At 46.4% G+C, this 12,919-nt stretch overlaps 1 non-coding gene across 1 annotated transcript; it reads right to left on the reverse strand.

Moving 5' to 3' along the window:
- Positions 1 to 12,525: 12,525 nt before the first annotated feature.
- Positions 12,526 to 12,600, reverse strand: Trnas-gga (transfer RNA serine (anticodon GGA)). The gene has a single exon. It is a non-coding gene; the product is annotated as a tRNA-Ser (tRNA).
- Between the last annotated feature and the right edge of the window lie 319 nt (positions 12,601 to 12,919).

The following is a 12,919-nucleotide window of genomic DNA, read 5'->3' on the forward strand; positions in this document are numbered from 1 at the left end:
AGGAGCGCCGTGGTCCGGTGGTTAGCGTGAGCAGCTGCGGTGTGAGAGGTCCTTGGTTCTAGTCTTCCTTCGAGGGTAAAGTTTAATTTTTTATTTTCAGACAATTATTATCTGTCCGTCCGTCCGTACGATGCGAGGTAAACTGCGCCGTAGTATCGGGCAAGGTAGAAGAATCTTTTTACCCATTCGCCAAGTGTACAAGTTAGGTGGGTCGACAACGTATTACTGTCATGTGACGCACATGGCGTCGCCAGTGTCGTATAGAATGTATCAGACGTGTTTTCTTGTTGAGGAATCGGTTGACCTATGACCTTGCGATCAGATATTTTCGGTTCCCATTGGAGAGGCACGTCCTTTCGTCTACTAATCGCACGGTTTTGCGGTGCGGTCGCAAAACACAGACACTAAACTTATTACAGTGAACAGAGACGTCAATGAACAAACGGACAGATAATAACTTTGCGAAAATAAAGAAAAAAAATTCTTACTCGAGGGGAGACTTGAAGCTAGGACCTTTCGTTCCGCAGCTGCTCGCGCTAACCACGGGACCACGACGCTGCTAAACTCTGTCTCTCCTTGATGTTGCTTATGTTGTGCATGGACTACTCAGTTTGTATATTTTGCTTATTTTTTTCATAGTTCCACGCAACTTCTTCCTGTTTTCTCGATTGATCTGTGTTCAGTTTTTCAAGGCCTATCCACTATGCCAACTTATAACTAAATCTGAGGGGGGTGCGATGGGGAGGTTCCCTTTTGAGGAAGAAGAGGGGGAGAGAGTAAGGTTGGAGATAATAAAGAGAGTTGAGGATATTGAAGGTATTACAAATAGTCAAAGGGAGGAATTAAAAGGTATTCTCCTAAGCAACAGTAAGTCATTTTCAGACAGGCCAGGTTTGGTAAAAGATTTTGAGTGCAAACTAAAGTTTAAGGATCATGAACCATGTTCGAAAAACGTTATATTATTCCATTTTCAAAAAAGAAGTAGTGAGGAAAGAAATTCTAAAGATGGACTCATTAGGGATAATTGAAAGGTCAAACACTTGTGGTTGTAAAGAAGAAGAACGGTGGTGTCAGGTAGTTTCTGGATGCCTGGAAGTTAAATGAAATTGTAATAGGAGAGAGAGACAAACCCACTAACATACGGTAGATGAAATTGTACAAAAGTCCGGTGGACGTAAATTTCTGAATTTTTTTGATGTGACTTGTGGCTATTGGAATATCAGATTGGCCACGGAATCTAAGCCATGTACAACATTTTTACATGAAGGTTAGCGCTACCAGTACTGTGTGGCGCCATTTGGTCTGAACTTGTCTGTGTGTGTTTATCACAACTATTGACTAGGTGCTAGGTGAGATATTAACCAATGAAATAACGGACTATGTAGATGCTATCCTAGTAGCGAGTGCAGAATGGTACAAGCACTGTAAGATTCTGAATGAAGCACTGAGAGCTATGCACAGAGGAGGTATGAAACTAAAATTAAGCAAATCTGAATTTTTAAAGAAGGAAATTTCATTTTTGGGTCACCGGATTAACGAGGAAGGTATACAGCCTGATATAGAAAAGCTTTCTGCTATTGCCGATTTCCAACCCCCAAAGAACAAGAAGGCTCTTAAAGATATGTTTGGTTTGTTTGGCTTCTAATGAAAGTTCGTATCAGATCAGGCATTTAACCGTCCTTGCCCTGGTAATTTATTGAAAAAGAATGTGGTGTGGAATTGGACAGAGGAGTGTGAAGAGGCATTTCACAGTTTGAAAAAAGAATTAGTTAGGACATACAAATTTTTCACTGCCTTTCTGTAGGAGTACTGGTGCAAGTTTTTGTGGTTTGGGGGATTGTGAATAGTGAAAGTAAAGTACTATGAAACCCAACTGTGCATCTGTCGGCTACATCATTTAAAGTAGACAGTACTACACTTCCACCCTCTATTCTTTCAGCCAGTACGTCGACGCCGAGGACAATCAACGAACAAATAAAAGCGGGCGAACCGTCACAACTGTAGCAATATTCCACAACAGGTCGCAGTAGCTTACGAGCTGTAGTCAGGAAGTTTTAATTTCCACCTCAAACAGCTAACATTATTTAATTAAATTTGTTTGTAGGTACATGTCTGCAGTCTACACAAACATTGAAAATTCCTGTACCACAGTAACCTACCATGCTGCAACAAAGCTTGCTGCCTGCTGGGTTCATCAATTCCTCATACCCACTCAAACATGTTGAAAAAACGAGTCAGCACCAGAATTCTTGCAGCTGTGAAGGCCAGTCATTACGATATTTTTAGCCTCATATACAACGTGGACTAGTGCTAGGTGTATCACTACAACTTTGAGACGAAGGAGCAATGTAACAGTGAAAACACGTGGATTCAGCATCACCGAAAAACGCAAAGACCAAGCCATAAGACGGCAAGGTGAAGTCTGTGTGTTTTCTGGGGCTGCCATGGTACACTGTTAAGATATTATGTTCGTAAAGTGAAAAAAGTCACAGGAGCATACAACAGAAATCTCATGGCGACGAGAGCCTGTCAAGACTAAGTCTTGGGAAGCTCCCCAAAGATGTGTTTATGCTCCACAACACCCCAGTTCGTTCTACACAGCAGACAGATGCATAGCTTCTTTGGGCTACCAAATTATATACAAGGTGAACAACTTTGCTTGCGCCGTTTGCCGATAGGTGGCGACAACGGTAAGTAGCGGTCGAAAGAAACAGATCGCAGACGTCAGGCAGTTAGCTTGGACCTCGGTCAACATAATTTCATTCAAACATTAGTCGATTTGTGTCTGCATCATAAAGTTGTGCTTGATTGAAAATGTCAGTTTACGAGACTAATTCTCGTCATTTGCGGGAGGTGTTACCGTTTTGTTTCAATATGAAGAAAACATCGGCTGAGTCTCATCGAATGCTCTCAAGTACATACGGTAAGGACGCTATTAGCGAAAGAACGTGTCGTGAGTAGTTTCAATGCTTCAAGAACGGTGATTTTAACGTCGTAGACCGGCATAGTGGTGGAAGAGAGAATGTTTTCGAAGATGCAGAATTGAAGACATGGCTGAGTGAAGACTCGCGTCCAACTCAAGAAGTATTGGCACTATTAGTGGGAGTGACACAGCAAGCCATTTCAAAACGTCTGAAGGCCATGGGCATGATTCAGAAAGAAGGAACTTGAGTCCCGCGTGAGCTGAAACCAACAGACGTTGAACGGCGTTTGTGTGTTTGTGAACAGTTGCTTCAGAGGCAAAAACGGAAGTGATTTCTGCATCGCATTGTGACCGGGTTCATTACGATAACCCTAAACGCAAAAAATCATGGGGATATCCCGGCCATGCTTTCACGTCGATGGCCAAACCGAATAGTCACGGCTCTAAGATCAGCTCGGCGTAGTGTACTATGAGCTGTTAAAACGAAGTGAAACAATCACAGGTGCTCTTTATCGAACGCAATTAATGCGTCTGAGCAGAGCATTAAAAGACAAACGGCCGCAATACAGCGAGAGGCACGATAAAGTGATTTTTCAGCACGACAACGCTCGACCCCACGTGCAAAAGAGGTCAAAACGTACTTGGAAACGTTAAAATGGGAAGTCATATGCCACCCGCCGTATTCTCCAGACATTTCTCCCTCTGATTATCACCTGTTTAGATCAATGGCGCATGGACTGGCTGACCAACACTTCCGATCTCATGAAGAAGTCACAAATTGGATAGATTCGTGGATCGCTTCAAAAGATGAACAATTTTTTCGACGCGGGATTCGTACACTGCCCGAAAGATGGAAGAAAGTAGTGGCCAACGATGGAAAATACTTTGAATGATACATGTGTAACCAATTTGTTTCATTAAAGCCGCAAATGTTGGGGAAGAAACGGCGGAAGCAAAGTTGTACACCTTGCAACTAATCTGATATTGTTTCATTTTCAACATAAAAATGTAATTTAATATATTACATTTAATTGAACATCCTTACTTTCCACTCGGTGTATGTGCTTATTCTACCTTATATCGCTCCAGACAGAATCTTCTAACTCTCTGTAGGTTCTGAGTGACTGCTGATAATGTATGTAAATGGTACTGGATTTTTCCATATATTTATGCAAACTTCATACGTTTATTGATGTTCAGTCAGCTGCCAATCTCTGCACCAGGCGCTAACTGCTGCGTCGATGCCTTATGTCTACTCAGCCAGCAACAAGCACACAGAGGGGTTATAAGAGCACAGACCTCACAGGGGACAGCTCTTCACATGACAGACAAGCGATGGCTGCAGTCTGCCTTTCCACAAGGCCACCAGAAGTCACTGGCCCAGGAACCTTTTCTCCTCCAAAGGTCATTTGACTGAAAGTACTACCTGTAGTATCCTGGCACCCGAGCAGTATTTATGCCAGTGCCCAGGCTACACTCGAAGAGTTCACTCCGAGTGAGTTTCCTGGGCAAGGTGTCAACTGCAAAAGCATTCCCACAATCAGGATCTCGCTCTGGAGCTGCTGCTATGACGACGCTGTGTCCATTCGAGACTCATCGCCAGGAGCTGCCAGCTATTGACTTGCACGATTTTTGCCTCTACACCAAAGTGATGTGGCCTCAGATGTCTTGAAAAGCAATCGGACTTTTTGATATTTGCTTCTGTTTTTCATCAGAAATACGCTGGACTTTTATTCTCAGGACCTTAACTTTCACACATCCCTTCCAGAGTGTGACTGTGGTACACTTAGTCTATGGACATTGGAGTTTGGAACTTTCAGATTACTGTGACATTTTAGGGTCTTCAGCCTTCATATAATATTGCTGTTCTCTTAATGTCCAAGAAGTGACTTATTTACAATCAATGTGTTCCATACCAAATCCCATCAGAGAAGACCAGTCATGTGTGCTACAATTGACTTCATATTCATCTCAAAGAAGGGTATGTTTTGATGTGAGTTCTTCCACTTTCAAGTACACTTACTGTCATGTTTCTTCCAGCATGACAGAACCGGGGATGTCTCTGCCCAGGTGTTGTTACTGCTCCAGCAGATGCACAGCACACATGAACTCCTGATCGAGTGGCTGGCGGCCATCACCACGTTGCCTGCAGAGCTCTCCAACTGTCTCTCCTGGATTGACTCCATAATAAAGGGCGCCCTTGCCGCTTCAGCAGCTTGACGTGAAGGTTGAACCACGGGCAAACTATGTCGCATGCATGGAACAACACTTCTTAGACCGTAGCACACAGAAGATGCCCACTAGTTTTCCTGTCATACATGGGTCCAGACATTAAACACCTTCTAGAACAACTAAATTTGAAAGCGGAACCGCAAGATCTGCCCTATGACAGGTTGATTTCGAGCTTTTTAAGAATATTTTACTCCAAGGTACATATGGTGGCAGTCCACAACAAGCTTTTCAGCTGCCATAAATTTGACCGTGAATGCCTCCAGGGTTTACCTCACAACTGTCATTTCCAGTATAGTAATCTTTAATGTAAACAATCGTTTTTGAAGTCTCTCAGGTCGATAGCCTAATGAAGGATCGTCGTTTTTTCCTTGGCCAGATATTATCTGGTCCCTGTTACACCTGGTTGGTTGGTTGGTTGGTTTGGGGAAGGAGACCAGACAGCGTGGTCATCGGTCTCATCGGATTAGGGAAGGAGTGGGAAGGAAGTCGGCCGTGCCCTTTCGGAGGAACCATCCCGGCATTTGCCTGGAGCGATTTAGGGAAATCACGGAAAACCTAAATCAGGATGGCCGGACGCGGGATTGAACCGTCGTCCTCCCGAATGCGAGTCCAGTGTCTAACCACTGCGCCACCCCGCTCGGTACCTGGTTTGGTGGGTTCCTTCTTGGGGGACTCCTGGTTAATCGGCCATAGATGCTGGCTGTAGCTTCCCCTATGCCCCAGGCATGGCTGCCATGTCTGCAGATCTGACCACTTAAATTCTGTCCTGTATGTATTCAGTTGAAGGGCTGCCAGAATCCACTGTCATAGATAATGGCCATCAATTTTTTCTGCAGAGTTCTCCACTTTCTGCAAAGCAAATGGGATTCCATTGATACATATTGCACAATCCTGCCCTTCTTCTAATGGTCTAGCTGAACACTTAGTCAGTACCTTTAATTCCCAGCTGTCCGAGCTCCAGTGTCATCAACATTTGGATGAGGTCCTTATGCTCTTCTTGGTTTCTTGTCGCTCCACTCCTCAGGGCAGGTCAACCCCAGCAGAAAAACTCCACAACTGACCCCATCAGTGGCAATTACCTATCATCCAGCCTGGCAGCACACGCCCTTCCTCTTGGCTGTGCAACACAACTATTTCTCTCCCGAACATAGCCTGTGGGCAATTGTCTTCACCAAAAGCTGCCGCCATTGGTTTCCTGTGGTTGTTTCCAATCTTCTGACCAGGTCTTTGGCTGAGGTGATACTTCAAGAAGGCACAGAGTGCTGTAAGCACATTAACCAATTGCAGCTTTGCCGTATTCTTCTTCCTGTGTCCAGTAATCTACCAACATCTTTTATTCCAGAGGCAAAGCCCTCCTCAATGAACACTCCAGACACCACTTGTCTGTTTCAGCTCTGGCCTATGACTGGCTTCCTTGAGGTCCCCCAGCTGCTGCACATGCATCGCAAATGCCAATGCTGATGGAGGTGCACCTGAGACCCCCCCCCCCCCTCCAACCCACTCCAGCCACTGGCAGGGCCCTATCCCTTCCAGAGACATTGAGATGTGCTACCACCTCTCCTCCTCTTTGGAGGGGGGGATGAGGAATGCTGTGTCGAGGTCTTGTACCTATTTAGTCAGTAAGCAACAACACAGACAGGTTATGTGGACACAGACCATGCAGAGGACGACTCTTCAGATGACAGTCAAGGGATGTCCACACTCTACCCTGCCAACAGGCAGGAATTGAAGCATTGCCAGAGGTCACTAGCCCCACAGACCTTTCCTCCTCCATGGGGCATGTGACCAAAAGTATTACTTGCTGTAACCTGGCGCCTGGGCAGTTTCTAGGCAGGTACCTAGGCTACGCTCAAGTTCACTCTGAGCTTATTGGGGGTAGGCACTGATTGTAAAAACATCCCCACAATCAGGATTTCACGCTGGAGCCACCGCTTCAATGACAACGCCGCCAACGTCCATCTTCGCTTCCAGGGGCTGCCAGATATGGACCTACACCATCTGTGCCTCTATATTGAAGAGACATGACCTCTGACACCATGACCAGCAGTCAGACTTCGTATTAATGGTTCAAATGGCTCTAAGCACTATAGGACTTAACATCTAAGGTCATCAGTCCCCTAGACTTAGAACTACTTAAACCTAACTAACCTAAAGACATCACACACATCCATGCCCGAGGCAAAATTCGAACCTGTGACTGCAGCAGCAGCGCGGTTTCAGACTGAAGCGCCTAGAACCGCGGCCGCAGACTTCGTATTATTTGTCTTCATTTTTGATTGGCAATCACCTTACTTAAGCATCTGTATGTCACTTCGGGACTTTGATTGTGATATGCTTAGCGTATGGACATTGGATTTTGGAACTTAATATTAACTTTTTTTTCAGGTCTTCAGCCTTCAGATGTTATTGTTGTTCTTTTAAGATCTAAATAGTGACCTGTTTTCTAATATTTTGTTCCAAATTAACTTCCATAGTTGAAAAGTATTTATGTTTGTTACAATAAACATCATGTTGTTGTTGTTATGGTCTTCAGTCCTGAGACTGGTTTGATGCAGCTCTCCATGCTACTCTATCCTGTGCAAGCTTCTTCATCTCCCAGTACCTACTGCAACCTACATCCTTCTGAATCTGCTTAGTGTATTCATCTCTTGGTCTCCCCCTATGATTTTTACCCTCCACGCTGCCCTCCAATACTAAATTGGTGATCCCTTGATGCCTCAGAACATGTCCTACCAACTGATCCCTTCTTCTGGTCAAGTGGTGCCACAAACTTCTCTTCTCCCCAGTCCTATTCAATACTTCCTCATTAGTTATGTGATCTACCCATCTAATCTTCAGCATTCTTCTGTAGCACCACATTTCGAAAGCTTCTATTCTCTTCTTATCCAAACTATTTACCGTCCATGTTTCACTTCCATACATGGCTACACTCCATACAAATACTTTCAGAAATGACTTCCTGACACTTAAATCTATACTCGATGTTAACAAATTTCTCTTCTTCAGAAACGCTTTCCTTGCCATTGCCAGTCTACATTTTATATCCTCTCTACTTCGACCATCATCAGTTATTTTGCTCCCCAAATAGCAAAACTCCTTTACTACTTTAAGTGTCTCATTTCCTAATCTAATACCCTCAACAACACCCGACTTAATTCGACTACATTCCATTATCCTCGTATTGTTTTTGTTGATGTTCATCTTATATCCTCCCTTCAAGACACCATCCATTCCGTTCAACTGCTCTTCCAAGTTCTTTGCTGTCTCTGACAGAATTAAAATGTCATCGGCGAACCTCAACGTTTTTATTTCTTCTCCATGGATTTTAATACCTACTCCGAATTTTTCTTTTGTTTCCTTTACTGCTTGCTCAATATACAGATTGAATAACATCGGGGAGAGGCTACAACCCTGTCTTACTCCCTTCTTAACCACTGCTTCCCTTTCATGTCCCTCGACTCTTATAACTGCCATCTGGTTTCTGTACAAATTGTAAATAGCCTTTCGCTCCCTGTATTTTACCCCTGCCACCTTTAGAATTTGAAAGAGATGAACATCATAGTCATTTTATACCCAGGTGTTTTTTCTGCACCGTCTTTGGTGGACTTATTCAAGAGTCAATGGAGTAATTTTTTATGAGGCAGTGTCGCAATTGTGTTGTCTGAGCCAGGTAGACATTATTTTGGAATGTACTCTTCCACATTCAAATACACTCCTGGAAATGGAAAAAAGAACACATTGACACCGGTGTGTCAGACCCACCATACTTGCTCCGGACACTGCGAGAGGGCTCTACAAGCAATGATCACACGCACGGCACAGCGGACACACCAGGAACCGCGGTGTTGGCCGTCGAATGGCGCTAGCTGCGCAGCATTTGTGCACCGCCGCCGTCAGTGTCAGCCAGTTTGCCGTGGCATACAGAGCTCCATCGCAGTCTTTAACACTGGTAGCATGCCGCGACAGCGTGGACGTGAACCGTATGTGCAGTTGACGGACTTTGAGCGAGGGCGTATAGTGGGCATGCGGGAGGCCGGGTGGACGTACCGCCGAATTGCTCAACAAGTGGGGCGTGAGGTCTCCACAGTACATCGATGTTGTCGCCAGTGGTCGGCGGAAGGTGCACGTGCCCGTCGACCTGGGACCGGACCGCAGCGACGCACGGATGCACTCCAAGACCGTAGGATCCTACGCAGTGCCGTAGGGGACCGAACCGCCACTTCCCAGCAAATTAGGGACACTGTTGCTCCTGGGGTATCGGCGAGGACCATTCGCAACCGTCTCCATGAAGCTGGGCTACGGTCCCGCACACCGTTAGGCCGTCTTCCGCTCACGCCCCAACATCGTGCAGCCCGCCTCCAGTGGTGTCGCGACAGGCGTGAATGGAGGGACGAATGGAGACGTGTCGTCTTCAGCGATGAGAGTCGCTTCTGCCTTGGTGCCAATGATGGTCGTATGCGTGTTTTGCGCCGTGCAGGTGAGCGCCACAATCAGGACTGCATACGACCGAGGCATACAGGGCCGACACTCGGCATCATGGTGTGGGGAGCGATCTCCTACACTGGCTGTACACCACTGGTGATCGTCGAGGGGACACTGAATAGTGCACGGTACATCCAAACCGTCATCGAACCCATCGTTCTACCATTCCTAGACCGGCAAGGGAACTTGCTGTTCCAACAGGACAATGCACGTCCGCATGTATCCCGTGCCACCCAACGTGCTCTAGAAGGTGTAAGTCAACTACCCTGGCCAGCAAGATCTCCGGATCTGTCCCCCATTGAGCATGTTTGGGACTGGATGAAGCGTCGTCTCACGCGGTCTGCACGTCCAGCACGAACGCTGGTCCAACTGAGGCGCCAGGTGGAAATGGCATGGCAAGCCGTTCCACAGGACTACATCCAGCATCTCTACGATCGTCTCCATGGGAGAATAGCAGCCTGCATTGCTGCGAAAGGTGGATATACACTATACTAGTGCCGACATTGTGCATGCTCTGTTGCCTGTGTCTATGTGCCTGTGGTTCTGTCAGTGTGATCATGTGATGTATCTGACCCCAGGAGTGTGTCAATAAAGTTTCCCCTTCCTGGGACAGTGAATTCACGGTGTTCTTATTTCAATTTCCAGGAGTGTACATTTAGTGTCACATTGCTTCCAGCAAGACGGAACCAGTTTATGTCTCTGCGTAAATGTTGTTACTGCATCCACCAAATGCAGCACATCGATTGGCTGGCGACCACATCCACGTCACCTCTGGAGCTCTCCAACCGTCTCTTCCAGATCGACTACATGTTCAAGGGCTTCCAGACGGCGTTGTCGCCGTTCCAGCAGCTCGACAAGAAGGCCGAGCCATGGGTGAACTACATTGCATGCGTGGAACAGTACGTCTTAGCCCTTGGCATCACAGTTGATAGCAATGCCTTCTTTCTGACTCACGTGAGCTCAGACATTTGCCACCCGGGCCGGCCGCGGTGGTCGAGCGGTTCTAGGCGCTTCAGTCCGGAACCGCGCGACTACTACGGTCGCAGGTTGGAATGCTGCCTCGGGCATGGATGTGTGTGCTGTCTTTAGGTTAGTTAGGTTTAAGTAGTTCTAAGTTCTAGGGGACTGATGACCTAAGATGTTAAGTCCCATAGTGCTCAGAGCCATTTTTGAACCACCCGGAAGTGGAACTCTACAGTATACCCTATGAGAGGTTGAAGTCGAGTTTGCTAGAATACTTTGGATCACAGGTACATATACATATGGCAGCAGAAAACCACAAGTTTTTCAGCTGTCATAAACTTAGCGGACCATCTTAACACGAATGGATGGCACACTTCCAGGGTTTATGTCGTGACTGCCATTTCCAGTCTAGTAATCCTCAAAGTAATCATATGTGGCTTCCTTGGCCTGGGATATGATTCTTGTGCATGCCCTGATGATGAACTATTTGTGTACCTCCTTAAGTTGGAGGACCCTTCCTTAGAAACATGTCTCCCGAATAGAAGAGCTTTTGAACAGTCTCTTAGATCATCAGCGAACCTGCAGGACCCATCACAAGTGTTTAACGCCCGACCAACACGCCGCCCTCAGCCCCAGCTGCACTCCCCATGAAGTCGGTTTCACACAATGCAGACAAATACTCGGTAGCCTGACTTCGCCCTCAGCAGCTCCCTTCCAGAAGCCTGTGTTGTATTAGTCACCAGAGACACCAGTGACACTACTGGTGTGCTAAATGCAACTCTTGTGGGAAATCCGGATATAGTGCTGAAATGTGCCAAGCAATATTCAAAAAGAAAGACAACTAAACACTTATTGACCCGTCAGACACAGGGTGGACGACAGGGCAGACATATTCCCGGACATATCCTACATCCAGTCTGTGCTTCCTCATTCAGAGGAATCTCTATCGCTCATGGTAGCCTTCAAAAATGTGCCCATTGTGGTACAGATAGACACAGGGTCCTCCATCATTATCATACATCGGTGATCATATTGACACTCCACAGCACAATTATATCATTAGAATCAACAGCTAACTTTCAGCCGTAGTTCAGTATCGTTCAAATGAATGCACAGCCAGGATTTTGGTTGGTAATGCTCCTGAAGCAATAATTCTCTTGGGCCTGGGTCTGTTCTATGCTATTGGCTTAGAAATCCATGACTCTGCCCCCACATCAAATCGCTAGCCACCATCCCTTACCTGAAGTACCTCTTTTCCAAGATTAGCTCAGGTGCGACAAAATCCTTCTTGGGTCTCAAAGCTTTTGAGGCACATATGGACTTCCCCCGGAAGTGACACTGAAATTCTTCAAAGCCAGAAATGTACCTTCACACTGAGAGACAAACGTCGACTGGAGCGACAGCGACTGCGAGGTGAGGTGTACCTCCAGCTTGCATTGGCTGAGGATACCCGATGCTGCTTGGTAGTCAATACTCGTTATGGACTGTTTCAGTGTAATAGACTTTCGTTTGGCATTGCCAGTGCTCACAGACACGTGAATGAGGCCCGAACAAGATGACAAAGTTAAGAAAGAAGTCAAATGATATTAGCCGGGCGGACGTAACTAACCCCCATCATGACTATCGACTACGCAGTTGCATGCCTTCCTAGCAAACATGTTTACAAACGGCTATAGCACGGAAACGATACACTTCCGGACATGGGTTACTATTCAAAATATTACATACTAACCCCTCCCCCCCCCCCCCTCCTACAAGTCCTAGATGTTTGAAACGGGAATTCCCGAAAACCCTGTATACCGCACTGTTTATAGGTATTTCTGGCGCATTAAACGCGTTGCCAAATAACGTTGGTAGTAGAATGAGATTTTCACTCTGCAGCGGAGGGTGTGCCGATATTAAACTTCCTGACAGATTAAAACTGTGTGCCGGACCGAGACTCGAACTCGGGACCTTTGCCTTTCCCGGGCAAGTGCTCTACCAACTGAGCTACCCAAGCACGACTCACGCCCCGTCCTCACAGCTTTACTTCCGCCAGTACCTCGTCTCCTACCTCCCAAACTTTACAGAAGCTCTCCTGCGAACCATGCAGAACTAGCACTCCTGAAAGAAAGGATATTGCGGAGACATGGCTCAGCCACAGCCTGGGGGATGTTTCCGGAATGAGATTTTCACTCTGCAGCGGAGTGTGCGCTGATATGAAACTTCCTGGTAGATTAAAACTGTGTGCCGGACCGAGACTCGAACTCGGGACCTTTGCCTTTCGCGGTCAAGTGCTCTACCAACTGGGAGGTAGGAGACGAGGTACTGGCGGAAGTA

This window comes from Schistocerca cancellata, chromosome 8, assembly GCF_023864275.1.
Source record: "Schistocerca cancellata isolate TAMUIC-IGC-003103 chromosome 8, iqSchCanc2.1, whole genome shotgun sequence".
NCBI classification, from domain to species: Eukaryota; Metazoa; Arthropoda; class Insecta; order Orthoptera; family Acrididae; genus Schistocerca; species Schistocerca cancellata.